Source organism: Neofelis nebulosa, chromosome 5 (genome assembly GCF_028018385.1).
Source record: "Neofelis nebulosa isolate mNeoNeb1 chromosome 5, mNeoNeb1.pri, whole genome shotgun sequence".
Lineage (NCBI taxonomy): Eukaryota > Metazoa > Chordata > Mammalia > Carnivora > Felidae > Neofelis > Neofelis nebulosa.
In genome coordinates, this window is record NC_080786.1 from 36,736,013 (window position 1) to 36,754,812 (window position 18,800).

At 42.0% G+C, this 18,800-nt stretch overlaps 1 protein-coding gene across 7 annotated transcripts in view; it reads left to right on the forward strand.

Annotated features, from left to right (window-relative positions):
• Positions 1–1,805: 1,805 nt before the first annotated feature.
• ZBTB38 (zinc finger and BTB domain containing 38) overlaps positions 1,806–18,800 on the forward strand; it is a 172,567-nt gene continuing 155,572 nt past the window's right edge. For 2 of the 7 annotated variants that reach the window (XM_058730065.1, XM_058730066.1), the window contains exons 1-2: positions 1,900–2,292; positions 15,842–16,084. The gene's annotated coding sequence lies outside the window, so the exon portion shown is untranslated. Of the gene's footprint in view, positions 2,293–15,841; positions 16,085–18,800 lie in introns of all 7 variants that reach the window. The other 5 variants (XM_058730060.1, XM_058730057.1, XR_009261824.1 and 2 more) reach the window with 4 other exon arrangements.

An 18,800-nucleotide genomic window follows, 5' to 3' on the forward strand; every position in this document is an offset into this window, starting at 1 on the left:
AAAACTGGCTCCCTGATGAATGGACTGATCATTATATCGACCTTCGACCGATGAATCCTGACGGACTACTGTCCACCTAAAAAGTTAACGCTAAGTGACTGGCCAGTTGGCTGATTAAGTTTCTAAACCACAAATCACTTGACCTACTGGCTTTTTAACTGACCTTCTAACACTAAATAAGTAAATATCTGATAAGCTTGAACTGCCTGCCTGCTAACTCTTCCACTAACCAGCTGAATGACTGATGGCCCAGCAGAGGACCTGCAGACTGACAGCCTGGCTCCATAACTAAGGGTAACAGAAGGACAGAAAGAGAGACTGCCCCATCCTCCTGGCCTGAGACTTGATGAGGCCCAATGCTTCATCCGCTGGGGACTTGGAGCCCTACTCTATCTCCTTTAGCACCACTTCAGAACTACAGAAAGGGCAATCAGGAAACTGATCCTCTGATTTACTTCTAGTGAAGTTCTTAATTAGGGACCAAAAGATAGGTTCTGATTTTGTTTTCAAAATCGTGGTTACACAGCTATGTTTATCTGGGAAAAGTGTTCACAGCTTTCACTGGATTCTTAAGAGTCCAACAGACACATTCAGAACTACTGCTCTGGAAAAGGCCTCAGCAAACATTCAGATAAGCAAACCCCTTACCTGAATTTAAACTCCATTTATATATCCCTCCCATTAAGCCAGTGATAGGAAGGTAACCAGGAAGAGCCACAGTCATAATCGACATGGATGTAGTAGGAAGGATAAAGGCTGAGCTGTGTGTGAAGTTCAGAGAGAGAGGCCCAAAGAAATCAACATGTGTTCTTTTGGCCTGGAGGCCACACTTAGCCCAAGGTAACCTCAGCTCTGGGAGAGGCTCTTTGAACTGAGATGGATACATTTATCAGGGCCATTGTCTGGAGCATGGAGTATGTGTAAGTGTATGATCATGAGTAGCTATATGGCTGTGTGTATTTACACAGCAGTGTGCTCACAAGGGTGGGTATGACAGAGCTGTATGGCTATGGGAATGAGTGTCCTTTGGGTCAAAGTATGCATCTAAATGGCTTTGTGAGTAGATTTACACGTGTGCTCACTCCAGGACCCCTCCAGTGTTTTTTGGAGTTAAGACAGATTAGGAGCAAGAATTTCTTAAGGTGAGATCATCTGCAGACATGCCAGCAGCCCACATCAGAAATCTGAGAATCCTCAACTCCTTCCTCCCCCTGAGCCTTTATCACCCACTCAGTCCACACTGCCATTGTCACCGTTGGTTATTATCACATCTCCCTAGACTACAGCTCGGTTTTCAATGCCCTCCCCTGGGGAACCTTCCCAACCACAACCACAGTGACCTTAATAAAATGAAATTAGGGTCGCAGTGCAACCCTGTCTGAAAGGGAGAACAGCTTTAAACTGTCAGGGGATGTCGCCATCTCATTAACTCGAAGGTCCTTTTAAGGTCGTTGCTCTGCTCGTTGGGGACTCTGAGCTCTCGAGGCCCCAGAATTTGGACGCATGGCCCCTCAGCCTGTTCCTAAGCCACACCCCAAGGTTTTAGCTCCGAAGCTTCTTCCTCCAGGCCATGAGGCGCTGCCCCTACATCTGACAGCTCAGAGATATCACAAACCGCTGTAATTGCCTAAATGCAATTTGCAATTGTAACTGACAGAGGTCCCAAATCCGTTCTAACCCGGGACTCCTCCCCAAGATACAAAGAGCCAGAGCAGCACAGGCGTACACGACTCCCCCGTGGTGCGGAACCAGCAGCCGCAAAGTGAAAACGGAAATGTGCGTGCGCAAAGAGAACAGTAGGCACTACGACTCCCAGAATCCTCCTGACCAAGATTCCATTTCCCAGAAAGGCCCTCGGGGTCCCCACCCCGGAAATGCGCTCTTTTGCGAAAGCAAAACGTGGGACCAGCCTAGCAGTGGAGAAGGTTTCTGAATGGGTAGAACGGAGCGAAATTTGTAGAGTGTTTGCCTCCAGAGGTCGTTCGTGAGTCAGAGAAACCCGGACTTTGGAGGGAAAAGACCTGGCCACAGTCCTTCCGCGCTTCTCGGTGCGGTGTGCCGGTTCTTCTGCCGGCCCTTCTCAGCTTTTGCACTCTCTCAGCCTGCTCTGGCCTTGCCTGCCTGCGGAGGCTACAGACTCTCTGCCCACCCCCGGGCGTCTCTGAAGGTAGAGACCTATAGCGAGGCAGTCCTATGTACCCTTGTTCCCTGCATTGCCTGTCTTTCGCCGGGAATTCATACTGGATGGAATTCTTTTAACGACTTTTGAACATTTCTGCAGAATCTTGGTTGGTCAGTATTCCATTACATCTGCATAACGGCATTTTAAGGAATATGCAGTCCTGCTTAGCCTAGTTAAAAGGGACATCGAGGAGAAAATAATAGTGAAATATATAAAAGACTAATAATCCAAATATAAGTCAATAAGGAAAAGGTAACCCAATTGAAAAATGGACAAAGAATATGAACAGGCAATTCACAGAACAAGAAATAGTTAACCAAAACAACACATGTTAAGATTTCCAACATTACTAGTAATCGAGAAAAATACAATATAAAACAGCAAGCTGTTTATTTTCACCAAAAAATGCTATCAGATAGTTAAAAGAATAATAGGGTTGCTGATGATGTTTCTGACATCAAGCCTGTTCATCGAATTCGATGTTGATGTGAGCGTAAATCGGCACAGTGCTTTTAGTAGGCAATGGGCTATGTTTATCAGCCTTAAAACGCCTGCGTTCCCTTTGAGGTGGGGAGGGGCTGACGCAGAGCAGTTGGGGCTACGGGAATAGACGTAGTGGGAGGGACTGGAGGAATGGGCGTTAAGGGGAGGGCATAAAGGACTGGAATGTAAAGGGCGGGGATCTGTAGGACCGGGAGTGATTAGAAAGGACTGGGGTTGGCGGAGAGGGAAAGGGACAAAGGCTTGGGGGAACCAAGAGGCACTTGAAAGGATAGGGGGAAGTGAGAACAAATGGCAGTGGGAGGATTAAGGGGGATTAGAAACAATGGAAGAAACTTGATGGGGACCGGCAGGGATTAGGAAAGTAAAATAGAAACACCTGGCTTTCAGTGACTTGACCTAGAGCCACTGGCATTACAAGACCTGCCATCGTTGAGCAAGGCCGTTGTGGAAGAATGAGGTTTGTTAGCAAACAGGAAATACTGACTTTCAGAGTGCTACTAACTGTGCCTTGCAAGGTTCTTTTACTTCCTCTCCTCTTGGCTCTGTTTTCACATTGTAGTTTGTTTCTAAACGCAACCTGAGATCTTTAAAAACTCCTTAATCTGAAACTTCTGATGGTGAATGGCTTGTATCTTTCCCATGTGATCCTCAGATGCAAAATAGGCATTTCAGCTGCTTCAAGTAGAAAGTTACTGTGTCACTTTTAAAACTCGGAAATGCCCCAAATCCTGGGAAGGCATCAACAATGGGTCTCTCTGTAATAGAATGCAAGAAGTAGGCATAAAGGGGTGTAAGTCCCAAGACTCTTCCACTTCTCTCTTGGTTTGAGGCAAGCGTTGTTTTAGCAAATAGAGGGCCCTGTGGTCCCTGGCTTCTTCTGTGGTTCATGCTGTTTTCCACACAGTGAACCACAGGGCAACCAGATAGCAAGAATTGGCAAAGGGACAGGGCTGTAAAGGGCTGAATTTTCAGCCCTAAAAATGCACATATTGAAGCCCTAACACCCAGTACTTTAGAATGTGACTGTATTTGCAGATAGGGCCTTTCAAGAGGTATTTATGTTAGAATGAGGCCATTTTAGGTGGGCCCCAATCCAGTCTGACTGGTCTCCTTATAAGAATAATAAATTAGGACACAAAAAAGACACACTAGGGATTTGCACGCACAGAGAAAAGGCCATGTGAAGACATGGCAGAAGGCAGCCATCTGCAAACCAAGCAGAGAGGCCTCAGAGGACACCAGCCCTTGCTGACATCTTGATCTAACATCCTCCAGAACTGTGAGAGAATTAATTTCTGTTGATTAGACAACCTAGCCTATGTTGTGTTGTGTTATGCCATCCCTAGAAAACTATTAGGGGGCCTTCACAGGTCTGGGAAAATAAAAATTAATTCAAGTCCTCCAGTTAACTATTACTGGGAACTGTCTAGAAGTGCTTCCTTTGAGCATGGAAGAAGCCCCTTGCTGCACTCCCGTACACATATTTATTTTTTGTTCAGGAAATGTGGAGTCTGCTATTACAGGGCCTGAAAAGTTCCCAGGGGTGTTGCGGGGTCATCGAGTGCAAAGATCAAGAAAGAATTCTTGAAATGTTATGTGGTGCAACTTAGTTTATTTAAGCAGCACATAGGCAGGACCCGTGGGCAGAAAGGACTGCGCTTTTTTGCTGTATGAACCTGGTAGTTATATACTTAGTGCTCAAGGGGGAGGGGACGTGCAGGGAGTGTTAGATCATAAATGTTTGCTTTGAATTTCTACTCCTAAAACCACTTTTGTAACATTTCTCCAGTGCTTATCATTCGGTTTGGTATTAACTATGAGTGAGATGTATAGACTGTCATGAGGCCCTTTAAGAATGTAGCAGCCAGCATGTTGGCTCCTTACTGGAACTGTGCAGGCTGTAGATCAGCCAAAAGTGAACATTTCTCTGCGTCTGTCCCTCGTCATTTCCCCCCTGGCCAATTTTCGGTCCTTAAATCTTGAAGGTTGTTGAAGGGTGCAGGCCTCATCTTCTGTGACTTCTTCAGGCTGACAGGGGTCATAGAGATGTCCCAACCTATGGACCAAAATTAGTCACTCTCTGTCCCTGCAAGTAACTATTATGGAAGGCTGTTGCTGTAGAGTCCAGAGTGGACATCAGGATGAATTTGTTTCAAGTAGTAAGGATCATATGTCGGCTGGGTGAAGGAGTCAGGAACTACTTGCAGGTATCTCAAGAATAGAGAACCAAGCAAAAGAGACAACACATTAGGATTATTATTATTATTATTATTATTATGAAAATAAGAAGAGCAATGAGAAGACCTTTTAGTGTGGGACAGTCCACCTCCTGACCAGGAATGTAACCAGTCATTAAGTGACAATGTAGGATCTTTAAGAGCACCAATTTGATTATTCATATCAGTAAGTAATCTTCTTATATTTTTGTCATAATCCTGAATGTAGATGCAACATTCCACTTTATTTATTTTTTTTAATGTTTATTTTTGAGAGAGAGACAGAGCGCAAGCAGGGGAGGGGCAGAGAGAGAGGGAGACACAGAATCCGAAGCAGGCTCCAAGCTCCGAGCTGTCAGCACCGAGCCCAAGCCCGATGTGGGGCTCAAACTCACAAACCGTGAGACCATGACCTGAGCTGACTCAGACACTCAACTGACTGAGCCACCCAGGCGCCCCGCAACATTCCACTTTAATAACGGCACATGTTCCTCCTTGTGCTGCTGAGACATCTAATGCCATTCTATTTTGTAGAACTGCTTTATACATGAGTTATTTCAGAGTTTAATAATGCAATATTATTTTAAGGGTCATTTAAGGCCTTAATTGTGTTTGTCAAGGGCCTCCATGTGCCATATGACATTTTCTAAACCTACTGATAGAAGAAAAATAGATGTCAGATGATCATACCAATGGAACACAGATCCTGTCCATTGTTGTTTTAGATATGGAAGATTAGCTGGAATTGTAATAGTCTTAGTGCTGTGGCCATGCATCTAGCCATAATCTATAGTACATCTTCCATTCCAGCCTGGTGGAAGCCATGGCTGCATATTTGGCCCATATAACCGTTGTGTTCCATTAGGTGTTAGCCATCTGATGCCTGGTCACTTTGTCCAGTCAGTAGCAAACCAATCAATTGCCTATAAAGTGACGGTATGGTCACAGGCTTCTGGGGGAGCCATCCCATTTGGTGAGTATATTGAGCCATGAATCAAGGGTATGTTGTTTTCTGTTTCCAGCATAGGTCTTCTGGCTTAGTTGTCCTGTTGTGGTAATAAGCCACATAGATTCATCCCATATTTGATATCATCCTTCCTGGATGATATCGACAGGAAGGACTGTGTAATTGGGGAATTTGTTGTTATAAGCCTACCTGTAGGTTGGCATATTCAGTTAAAATTTTAATAGATTTGAGGGTAAGAGAAAGGCATCTTATGGCCTAGAGAGTCACATGTAACATCTATCATAGACCAGCAAGAAACATTCTTTCTAGTAATAGAAATATCCCTCTATGTGCTAGTGTGGAGGTGATGTATCATATCAGCTATGTATTGATGTAAATAATGCCAATCTGTATCTTGTAAAGTAGAAACCCACCAAGGAAGGCCTGAAGTGCTTGATACGGGCAGTGAGCTACAAATCCAGCATGAATACTGGTTTTGTAGCTCCACGTAATGTTATACCGACTGTAAAAAAGAGTTACCACTTAGGTATGGTGTGTAGATGGCAGGTAAAAGAAAAGAGACCTTCATGTTTTCTTATCTCGTTGTTGAAAAGGAATTTGAGATCTGCTGGTTCACAGGAATATGAGGGCACATCGACCAGTTCATTGTCATTCTCTGTTGAAGGGGTATAAGTTTAATTCAAGAAATATGAGTCTATGTTGAGTGACCTTCTAGTTTTACCGCAGTGGAGTGCTTAAAATGACCCTGTAAGGTCATTTCCATTTAGGAATTTGTTCTCCTGAGATGTTTGCCTGCCAGTCTATTTTAAATAGACTAGTTCTCTGGGGTTTACTTGTAAAGAATTTTGAATTTCCTTAGGGTCCGGTTTTGGCAGTACTTTATTAGCATGTTTGTTAAGAGCTTTATGGACTAATCTAGTGTCTAATGAGAAGTGTAACATTACTTTAGTCTGGGACTGAGGATAAGTCAATGGTAAGGGTCAACCATATATTAATTCAAAAGGGCTTAACTCTAATCTTTCCTGTGGGGTAGTTCTTATTCCTAAGAGACCTATTTGTAAAAGAGTTACCCAGTTTTCTTGTGTTTCTATCCTCATCTTAGTAAGGTATCTTTTAAAATTATGGTTGGCCTTTTCAACTGTGCCTGGTGATTGAGGATGTCAGGCTATATGTAAAAAATATTTAATTTTATGGGTTTGGGCTACCTGTTGAGTTATTTGGGCTGTAAAGGATGGGGCATTGTCACCTTGAAGAGATCAAGGGAGCCCAAACTGGGGACCGATTTCCCTTAATAAAGTCTTTGTTACTTCAGTAGCCTTTTCTGTCTCACATGGGAAGACCTCCATCCATCCAGTAAAGGTGTTTATATAGACTAATGAATATTTATATCCCTTATAAGGTGGCAACTGTAAAATCAATTTGCTAGTCTTCCCCAGGGTATTTTCCACATCTTTGGGCAAGTGTTAAAAAACGAAGGTGGTCATAGTGCACCTTCAAGGTTAACCTGGGCACACACTGCACAAGACTTACATGCATTTTATAAAACGGCTCTTAATCCTATTCCATCAAATAAGGGTCTGGTGAAATTCCATAAAGCTTCTCTTCCCATATGAGTAGACTGGTGCAATCTTGTTGCTAATTTGCATTGTTTTTCCTTAGGGACAAAGATTTTTCCTTTATCACTTCTTATACCATCCCTCAGCAGTTTTAGTAGATTTTCCCCCAGGTGCTCTGTTGTTCCCTTCCATAGTATAAGTGGAAACCACAGTGCTTAAGAGATTAGAGACTGGTCTAAGACTCAGAACTAGTTTAGTTCAAGCTGTCACTTGGGCTGCCAAATTGTCTAAATTATTTCCTTTAGATTCTAAATTTGTTCCCTTTGGATGTCCTCTAAGATGCTTTACAGCAGCTTCTTTAGGGAGATGAACTGCCTCTAACAGAGTTACAAATTTAAGTCCATATTTAATAGGGGAATTATGACCAGTTAATAATCCCTTTTACTTCCAGATGGCACCATATGCATGAAGTGCAAGGAAGGCATACACACACACACACACACACACACACACACACACACACTTAGACCTTTTTAAAAAATGTTTATTTATTTATTTGTTGAGAGTGTGTACATGAGTAGGGGAGGGGCAGAGAGAGAGAGAGGGAGAGACAGAATCCCAAGCAGGCTCTGTGCTGACAGCAGCGAGCACCATGTGGGGCTCCAGCTCACACGAACTGTGAGATCCTGACCTGAGCCGAAACCAAGAGTCAGACGCTTAACCAACTGAGCCACCCAAGCGCCCCAACTCTTAGGCCTTTAGCTAACTGAAGAGCTTGCATGAGAACTATCAGTTCTGCCTTTTGAGCTGAAGCATTGGTTGGTAACGGGTTGGCTTCAGTAGCTTTCATGAAACTAACAATTACATACCCAGCTTTACTTTGTCCTTCTTACGTAAAACTCCTGTCCTCTATAAACCAACTCTCTGTGGCTTGATCTTCTAGATCCAGACGTGGCTGGAATAGACTAATTCTATTGCCTCTTTACAGTCATGTTCAGGCAGAGTAGTAGCATGGCCTCGTCCAGGCATGAGGAATTCCGGATTTAGGGTTTGACAGGTTTGAGAACAGTACTGGGGGAATCTAAAGTATAGTTTGATCTTTAGTCATCACCCTGTCATTCACTGATGTCCTTTAGTTTCTAAAGGACAGTGATAAGAAGTCATCACTGTCAATGGCCTTCCCATTGAAAGTTTAGATGCTTCTACTAGCCATGCAGTGGCTGCCACTGCTCAGAGACATGCTGGCCATCCTTGGGCTGTACTTTCAGTGGCTTGAAAAAACATCCTATAGGTCTCAATTCATGCCCATAGTTTTTGTGTTAGTAGTCCTAGCGCTTGGCCCTGTTTTTCAACAATGAATAGGGTAAATGGGTTTTTCTAAGTTTGGTAGAGCCAGGGCCTGGCCGAAGATAGTTTAGTTTTTAGTTGTTGAAAGGCCCCCTGTTGTTCTTTGTCCCGTTTTAAAGGCTCTTATTTGGCCCCCTAGTGGCCTTATATTGAGATTTAGCAAAGACTCCAAACCCTGGAATCCATAGGTGGCAAAATCCAGCCATTCCTAAAAAGGTTTGGAGTCGTTTTTTCTTGTGGCAGGAGGTCCCAATTCTATTATAGCTCTTTTTCTCTCAATTGACAGGGAATGATCTCCAGGAGTTAATTCATATCCTAAGTATTGTACTTTCTGTTTAGAAATTTAGAAATTAGAAATTAGAATTAGAAATTAGAATTTCAGCCTTTTAGGTGATACTCAGTATCCTCTCTCTCCAAGAAAGTTTAGTACACAATAGAATTATAGCCCAAGGCCCCTTTTGTGGGGCTGCATATTAAAATTTCATCAACATATTGTGATATTGTTCCTTGAGGCAATGTAAGATATCTAAGTTCTCTACTGAGTGCCTTGCCAAACAAATGGGGACTATCTCTAAATCCCCATGGAAGGACTGTCCATGTAAGCTGCCATGCTTGTTCTCCTAAAGGAGTCCATTCAAAGGCAAATAGAGTCTGGGCCTCTTCTCTTAAGGGGATACAAAAGAAGGCATCCTTTAAATCAAGCACTGTAAACCATTCTCTATTGCCCAGAATTTGAGTCAATAATAGTATAAAGGTTTGGTACTATAGGGTGAATAGGGACTCTACCGCTTAGTTTATTGCTTTGAGGTCTTGTACCATTCTGTACTCACCATTAAGCTTCTTAACAGGCAAAATGGGAGTATTAAAAGGGGATAAACAAGGTTTAAGAATTCCATATTTAAGAAATTTACCTGTAAGTGGTTGGAGTCTAGCTCTGGCTTCTCTCTTAAGAGGGTATTGTTTTTTGTGTGGAATAATAGCAAGATCCTTTAGACCTACTTTGATGTCATGGACCCATATTGCGTTCCCTGGGATGTCACAATTCCATGCTCGTGGGTCTACTTGTTCCCAAACATTAGGGGGAATTCCAGGATGAATGCCTGGTTTTTCTTCAGCCCTCAGGGAAAAGAGACTATCCTCCTACCCAGTTAGTTTGAACTAGCTTCCCAACTTAATTAAACATGAAGTCCCTTCCCAGTAGGGAAGTGAGACAGGAAGGGAGAACCGGAAAAGAGTGGGTGATTAATGGTCTTCATATTTACAGGTTAAAGGAAAAGTTACTTAGCATGATTTAGGTTCTGCTTCTATTCCGGTAATTTTATGTTTAGAAAGACAGGTCAGGCAAGAGTGCTGAACAAGGGCAGAGTAAGTGGCTCCCGTATCGATAAGAAAATCAGTGAACTTACCTCCCACGTCCGGGGTAATCCAGGGCTTAGCCACCTTGATGTTCAGGGAAGCCAGACCAGCTTCAGCCCCATAATGCCATCTGTTCGGGTTGTTGCTCTCAGGCTGGGAAATGAGTTCCTGTCTTCCCCTCTCTCTGGAGATAAGGACAGTCCCTTTTCCAGTGTCCCTCTGCTTTGCAAGTGGGATTGGCCCCTGCAGAGAGCATTTATTCAGACATTCTTTACTCCAGTGTCCAGTTTGGCCACACCTATAGTATGAGGTCTTACCTGAACTTCTGTCTGAGACCGGTTTCTTCTGCTGCCCTGGTTAGCCTGGCATTGTTGGGGATACACAATAATGGTAGCCAATATTTGAACCTTCATTCTACTCTGTTATTTTAGCCCTGTGGTCCTTCTCCTGTTTTAAAGCCATATCTCTGTTTTTAAAGACTCCAGTGGCCGCTTCCAGCAGCCACTGGGTTGGAGTTTGAGGGCCTAGGGCCATCTTTGCCAGTTTACAGTGAATGGTGCCGACTGGCTCATAAAATGCTTATTTAGGATAGCCATCCCTTCTGGTGTGTTTGGGTCTAAATCTGTATCTATAAGTTGCTTCTATTAAACACCCCTGAAATAAGGCTGTATTTTCAGCATTTGCCTCGGTCACTTCCTTAATTTTATCAGAATTGACAGGTGTAGAAAATCCTCTTTACACTCCCTCCAATAAATAGGTGACTGTATAGTCTCGTCTTTCCCTGCCAGGTCTGTCGTCTTGGTAGTTCCAGTAAGACTCAGCATTAGGAACAACCTCTCCTCCTGCTGGATAATGGTTTCTACCCCTAGTTGCCAACTCATCTGCAAATTCCTTTTTTTTTTTTTTTATGTTTATTTATTTTTGAGAGAGGGAGCATGAGTGGGGGAGCAGCAGAGTTAGAGAGGAACAGAGGATCAGGAAGCAGGCTCTGTACTGACAGCAGAGAACCCAACGTGGGGCTCAAACTCAGGAACTGTAAGATCATGACCTGAGCAGAAGTTGGATGCTTAACCAACTGAGCCACCCATGTGCCCCTCATCTACAAATTCTTGTGCCCCAGTTCAAGTCCAGGCCTTTACTTCTGGGGTACAGCAATGTGTTAGAATAATATAGATATCCTTCCAGGTTAAATCAAATGTTAGAGACACCTGGTGAAATCCATCTATAAACTTGGATGGATCCTCTGAGTATCATCCTAGCTTTGGTTTTATTTGAGCCAGATTTGACATGGAAAATGGAACATGTACCTTAATTGTGCTCATTTCCTCATTTGCTACTTTCTGAAGTGGATACAATCCTTCCTTAGTCTGAGTGTTTGGTAAGTATGATGTTCTGTTTCTAGTTTATGTCCCACTGAACTAGGAGTAGAAGGCTCCAAAGGTTTATGTGGAGTGGGAATTACTAGGGGACTGGGGCTTGCTTACAGGCTCATTTTCACTTTTTCTTCTGCTCATTGATTTTCTTGTTTGTCTGACTGAGTTGGTTTCTTTGATTATGGTGGTCTTTTTAAACAATCATTGTCTGAAATATCTAAAGGTGGGGAGCCTGGAATCTTGCCAGACACATCCTACAAGTCTCTCTTAGATTAAGATCCTGACTCAGTGCCACAAAGACCTGGATGTAGGGTATTTTGGTTCATTTTCCCTGTTGCCTGCAAAAAAAGGCAAATTGATAAATAGTATTGAAGCTTAAGGACCTGTTAATGGGCCATTTTTCATCATCATCCAAAGAATACTAAAGCCAGGCATTTTTGTAGAAAAAAGATGAAGCACTTCTTCTTTAAATCCTGTTGTCCAAATTGACTCCAGTGTGCTATGAGATGGCCCAAAGGGGAATCCCATGGGACTGAGGAAGTTGATTCCATAGTTAATCCCTATAAAACGAGGAGACCATATAACTAAAACCATTGCCAAAATCCCCCTCAACTTCCAAATGGCATCCCACCAGGAATATTGCTGAAGGTATCTGGGGTTCAGAGTGCTGAGAGGTGTCCCTCATTCCTAACCCTCTGACACCTTTGTACTACCTGAGAAGCGATGTCAACCTCCCTTTGCTTTCCAGTTGCATTCTGGACTACAGTGGGTGCTGGTGAATGGACTGAGATGCTACAGACACTGGGTCTGTCTCCATTTTGAAGAAGTCAATATATTTGGTGATCAATAATATTAACCTTTGTAAGCGTCTAGGTCTAGTATTAATGGATGGGGTTTTCATGTTGTATTAAGCATCATATATCTAAGCTGGAAGTGTATTCAATCTGAGAGCAGGACCGAGAATGTCAAATAGCCCTTTAGTAAGGACAAATGAGAGACATGAAAAAAATAAAAGCATGGAGTTCCTATCGAATCCAGGCAACTTACTCAGGATCTCTGTTTACAGTCCAGCTCCCCATTGGGTAGTTCTGACTGGTCCCTTTTGAGAAGTACATGGTCAGACATATCTTGGATTTTATGCTAATCGAGGGATCACACTGGGTTATATAGGTAGAAACCTTATGAGGGAGTTTTGAGATTGGTGGCCATCCTAAACCTGACGATAATATATGCATCAAAATAACAGGAAAAATAAAGAGAGTCTGATTTCTTTTTTTAAAAAAATTTTTTAACGTTTATTTATTTTTGAGACAGAGAGAGACAGAGCATGAACGGGGGAGGGGCAGAGAGAGAGGGAGACACAGAATCTGAAACAGGCTCCAGGCTCTGAGCAGTCAGCACAGAGCCCGACGTGGGGCTCGAACTCATGGACTGCGAGATCATGACCTGAGCCGAAGTCGGACGCTCAACCGACTAGCCACCCAGGTGCCCCAAGGAGAGTCTGATTTCTGAGCCCAAAACCATTACAGCCAAAGTAATAATATCTAGCTGGGTGGCAGGAGTCCATCCCTTTCCATAGTGTGGCCACGGGCAAGAGGTTTTCTCCTGAGCACTCAGGCAAGACTCATTCCCAAGGGTCATACTATTCAGGACATTTCCAGAAAAGAACAAGTAAGAAGTAGAGGCTGGAGAAGTAAAAGAGACTTACCAAGTTGCACAGAAGCTCTTGTATTCATTCCATAATCCCTGCACAGGCCACCAAAAATGTTATGGGGTTGTTGAGTGCAATGGTCAAGGTAGAATTCTTGAGACATTGTATGGTGCAACTTAGTAAACTTATTTAAGGAGGACAGGGGAAGGACCCATGGGCAGCTGGTGGTTATATGCTTAGTGCTCAAGGGGGAGGACATGTGCAGGGAGTATTAGATCATAAATGTTTTATTTGAATTTCTACTAATAAAGCTACTTCTGTAGGACTTCTCTGGTGCTTATCAGTCAGTTGGGTATTAACTATCAGTGAAATATACAGGCAATCATGAGACCCTTTAAGAATGTAGCAACTAGCACATATTTGATCCTTATTGGAACTACGCAGTCTACAGGTAGACTTCTGAGCTAAATGCACACATTCTTCTGCTTCTGTCCCTCATCAGGTGGAGCCAGTTACCAATCATAAATTGGTAAGGAAAAGTAGGGATGTCTGGCCAGTCTGGCTGTATCTCTCAGCATGTCTTCTAACTGCTCAAAGATTTAGTCCTTGGCTTTGTAGATTCAAAAACTTTTTCAGTTCAGGTCCAAGTAAATTATTTCCACACTGGCTCTAAAAATCAACTGAAATTTTAGCTTAATAACGAGAGCTATAGGGACGCCTGGGTGGCTCGCGGTCCATGAGTTCAAGCCCCGCATCGGGCTCTGTGTTGACAGCTCAGAGCCTGGAGCCTGTTTCAGATTCTGTGTCTCCCTCTCTCTCTCTGACCCTCCCCCATTCATGCTCTCTCTCTGTCTCAAAAATCAATAAACATTAAAAAAAATTTTTTTTTAAATAATGAGAGCTATATTTTTCAAAAAAAAAAAAAACCCAGAAATATTCATGGTAGATTAGTCCTAAATAATCTTTTCCCATGAAGAAAAGCTAAATGGGGGGATGGAGGGAGAAGAAGAGCTAAGTGGAGACAAAAAATTCTTACCTGAAATGACCCTTGTTCTTTAGAACTCAACTGAAAGGTCACTTCCTTGGGAGAGTTTTCCTTGACCTCGCTAGGAAGTATTGGAGCCCCTGCTCTGAGGTCCTAAGGAATCTTGTGTTAGAAAATCCAACTTGTGGTATTTTTCATGAGTTGTTTATAAGCCTGTATTTCCCATTAGACAATGAGCTCCAAGAGGAAAGAGGTTGTGTCTTATCACGGATTTATCTTCAGTAGTATTTGGACTACAGTATGTGCTCAGAAAAACAAACAAGCAAAAAACCCTAGGGAATGAATTTATTAATTAAATTATGCTATCACGTGTTTCTTCTATGGGATCTGCCTTCCAAATGGATAATGAGACCAGTCAGTCATCTCCCCATCTGCACAGTTTTGGAGACACAATGATAAAACTTCCTCCTTGGCTTTTCCTTTTCTAGTCTTTTTAAGGATAGTCACCCTTCTATCCTATACCCTTTTTCATTTGATTTTACAAATGGTCTTTTTCCTGGTTTTATTTACAATGAGACCCCTTATTCTTATCACTAAACCACAACATAGGATGAATAAGTTTTGGGAAAGTCTTCTAGAAGCAACATGTCCCCTGTAGACTATGATCCTTGTGGACTACATCTCCTGATTCGGTCTCCAGACGTTTAACCCATCTCACTTTTGGGTTTACTCACCTCTGTCCACTGACTGTTCTCCCTAGGCACACTGACCTGGTTGTCATACTCCACATTCCCAATTCTTCATGGCTAGATTAGGGATTTGAGTGCATCATATAGATTGATGGGCATAAGTTAAACACAGCATATAGATAAATATTGAGTCTTTGAATTCCAGGAACTTGAATTCAATTTTTAGAGGTCAAAAACAAAAAATAAATCCGAAATTCAAGAAGCCAAGTGCAGAACAGCCAAGGGTCTCATGTTTCCTATTAGGGCAGGACTAGAGGTCTGAGTATAGATGAGCCTGAGCCTAAAGAAGTGGATGGTGACATGGTCTTGATGAGCTAAAAGAAAGAAAGGAGGGGGAGAAAACGAGATTAGAGAAAGGGTAAGGAAGTAGGTGACGGCTCTTTCCCCTGGAAGGTTCTTTGGTCCCTGCTATTCCAAAGAAACTAGCCAAACTTAGCAGACTCAAGTTTTAACATTGCCTTTTCTTTATATAATACCTACCTAAATTCCAGTTTGTTGTTCAATGTACCTCCTGCATGCTGGTGAATGTTAGAGTCCATGAAGGCATGCGCACTGCTATATCTTCAATACTATCCTTAGAACAGTGGGGCTCGACAAGTGTTTTCTGAATGGATCCATAGATGTATGTACAGGTAGGTGGTTGTATGTACGAGTCTGTATTGGTTCACTGTGCAGTGCCTGCTCCTACTTCCCACAGCAATTTGTGACTCTGTGATAGGTCCATTTCTCCATCCACCTGCCCTCTTACAGTTCTAAAGGCCCTTAGTCCTTTGGCTCAAATGCCTTAGCTTTGCAGACTAGCTACTTATTAACTAAACCGTTGCACCACTTGTTCTTATAGCCTTAAATTAATTTGGGTTAATTCTTAACTGTTTCCTTTCTGTACATATGTCATTTAAAGGTTTGCCTTTATCTGATTTTCCCCAATTTCCTGTGCATTTGTGGTTTCCTACAGGAGCTCTCTACCAGAGGCCTCAGGCAGCCACACCAAACGAGTGTGGGCATCTAAGTTTTCTAGGAGGACTCCAGCTGCTCTGGGCCTCATTCAACTGGTGTCCATCCCAACATTCCCACTGAAGGCTATTTGTGCTAGAGGAGGAAGAACGCCCTCTCCAGAGCCAATTCTTGGGGGGAAAAGAAGGATTGTTGATATAGCCAGAGCCCACAAGGAAGAAAGATTATTCTGCAGCAGCTAAAGGTGGGTAACATGTTTTTTCTCCAGTTCAGTAGGAGCAGTCCATGTTTGCTTTCCTTCCCATGAATTTCATTAGTGTGTTTTCATCCTGAGTGATCTTTGGAATAAACAGGAAGGAATGATTTTAAACCTATAGAATAAGGTTCCTCGGGAACCAAGAGTTTTTCCACCATTGACTCTAGCAATATCTAGCACAGTGCCTGACATGTAGATGTTCAATAAATGTTTGATGCAGGAAGGAAAGAACAGAAGGAGGGCAGGAGAGAAAGAGAGAGAAGAAGGGATTGGAGAATGGGCACGGCTGGAAAGAATGTTCATGTATTTTTTAGAAATAATGTGATGATAACATAGTTGTGTTTTGAAAGCTAATTAAGTGCACTATCACTGATACCTACAATCAATAAAACAAATTAAGTCACTTTGCAAAAGGAAGGGTGTATATATAAAGGTAAAGTATTAGTATAAACCAGAATAACAACAAAGGTACTCTTTGGAGCTTATGAAGAAAGATAACATCAGTGATTACAGTTTAAGATAAATTCAAAACTCTAATGCAACAGCCATTTGTTCTGTCTATACCAATTCTCAAAACAAATGAAAACCAACAAGAACTTTATGGATAAACGCAGGCTGATCACGGAGTGATAGAACTGACTGCAACCAGTTGGTTTGGTATTTAGAAAAGGTCAACTAATCAGAAACGGTGCACTGAGGAAATTTACAAATATCTAAGCTTCCTGCTGTTGAGAGGGATTAACCACACAGTAATTCAGCAAACGCTCAAAAGCATTTAATTATGTGTCAAGGAAAAACATCTCAGTGCAGGGGGAGGTGAAAAGATTAAGGAAATTAGCATTTTTTAAAAGTATCAGTCTTTCATTTATTGAGATCATACTGGCTACACAGTTCAGGTCCAGCAAGCCAACTCTAGATGACACATACCTTGCAAAAGAACACATCAGCATGATGGAGCTAGAAGGGAATAATAAGACATAATTTTTATAAAATCAAGATCTCATAACTAAGGGATTGTTTCTTCAGTAAGTCAAATTGTAACATATGTTTAAGGTTCTCAATGTTAGGAAAAGCCATAATTATTTTATATTATTTTAATTTGGGGAAAATAAAACATAACCTAGGAGAAAATCCAAAAACATCTCTAAAACAAATTCCGAGAGACTTTCTTTTGACCAGCTTTGCAAAGATTGTGTCAATGGGGTGTCTAATTCGGTTTGAAAGGTTTGTCAGAGTGATTTAGACCATCATGGTCGGCACGATTGTATTATAAAAGAAAACTGTTGGTAATGTGACTAGCAGAAACAAGAAACAAAAAAAACAAAAACAAAAACAAAACAAAACAAAACAGAACAAAAAACCCATGGACCTTATTGCTGTGAGTTGTTCCCGAAGTTATAATAATATAATTCCACTTTTACCTGTGCAATAAATTTCACCTCTGAAACTGATTATTTCAAGAGTTGAGTAAGTCCCAAACTTTAGCCAGTGATAATTTTGCCCTACCTTTTACAAGTTGTACTACCACTGACATGTTTTTTCTTTAAGTCAAATTAGGCTGTTTTTTTTTGTTTGTTTGTTTTTTAAGTAATCTGTTTACCCAACATGGGACTTGAACTCACAATCCCAAGACTAAGAGTCGCATACTCTACTGACTAAGCCAGCCAGGCACCTCAAGTCAAATTAGCTTTTTAACTTAAATATATTTAAAAGGAAACTTAGTGGATGTTACCACCTAAAATCATCTCAGGCATTCTTTGGAAAATATTTCCATCATGTGATGATAATGAGGAGAAGGAGGGAGATGATTAATAATAATAGTAATAACAAGAATAATAATAATGAGAAGAAGAAGGAGAAGTTAAAGACTGTTTTCAAACTAATTCTGTGAAATAGAGACGAAATCAGAATCCTTAGAGCTCATGGGAAAATGTTAGGGTAAATCATATGCTCAGATTACAGTTTGTTCTTTGAAGCTTTATGTAAGAAGCAAGTTAATATTTACATGGCATTGAACTTCAAAGTCCAGGAAATAATAAGGAGGAAAAGAGAGTGAGAGAAAAACAGTTTGTGTCACTTCCTTGCTCCTCCTTACCCTGTGGCAAGGCCCCAAGGGGGCAGCAGGACACAACCACTGGAGGGAACCAAAACAGTGGGGTTGGGTCTTATCTTTCCAGAGTTCAATAGCTTTTTATTAAGTTATAAAAATTTATTATGCTAAGATACAAGTGCTATGTTTCCCGACTCACATGGTGACTATTCTTGATAGAGTCTCATTATGTCTTTAAATAATCATCTTTCCTTGGTGTGAAATTCTTTCCCTTACTTTTTTGTAGGGATGTGATCTCTGATTATGTTGTGTGTCTTTGCCATGATACTCTTGGCTTATAGAAGAGAGTGCTGTTATTGTAACGTGGTAGGACATTATTTATGTGTCCAGTACAATGAACATCATCAGTATTTTCTAGTACTTCCTTTCTGAATCTTCCTCTTGTTGGGGGGTTTTCACTTATTCCTGACTTTTAAGTTAGACCAGCCTCATCCACAATACCTACCAGCAGGGTAGACAAGGGGTGGGCCCCGTATCAGACACCGTTCCGGGCTTGCTTCAAAGGGAGTCATCCTGCCTGAAGCAGTAGTCAAACAGTGCCTACCTGGAGGAGAGCCACTGCTTGCATTTTAAAATTCTGGTCATGTGGTATAT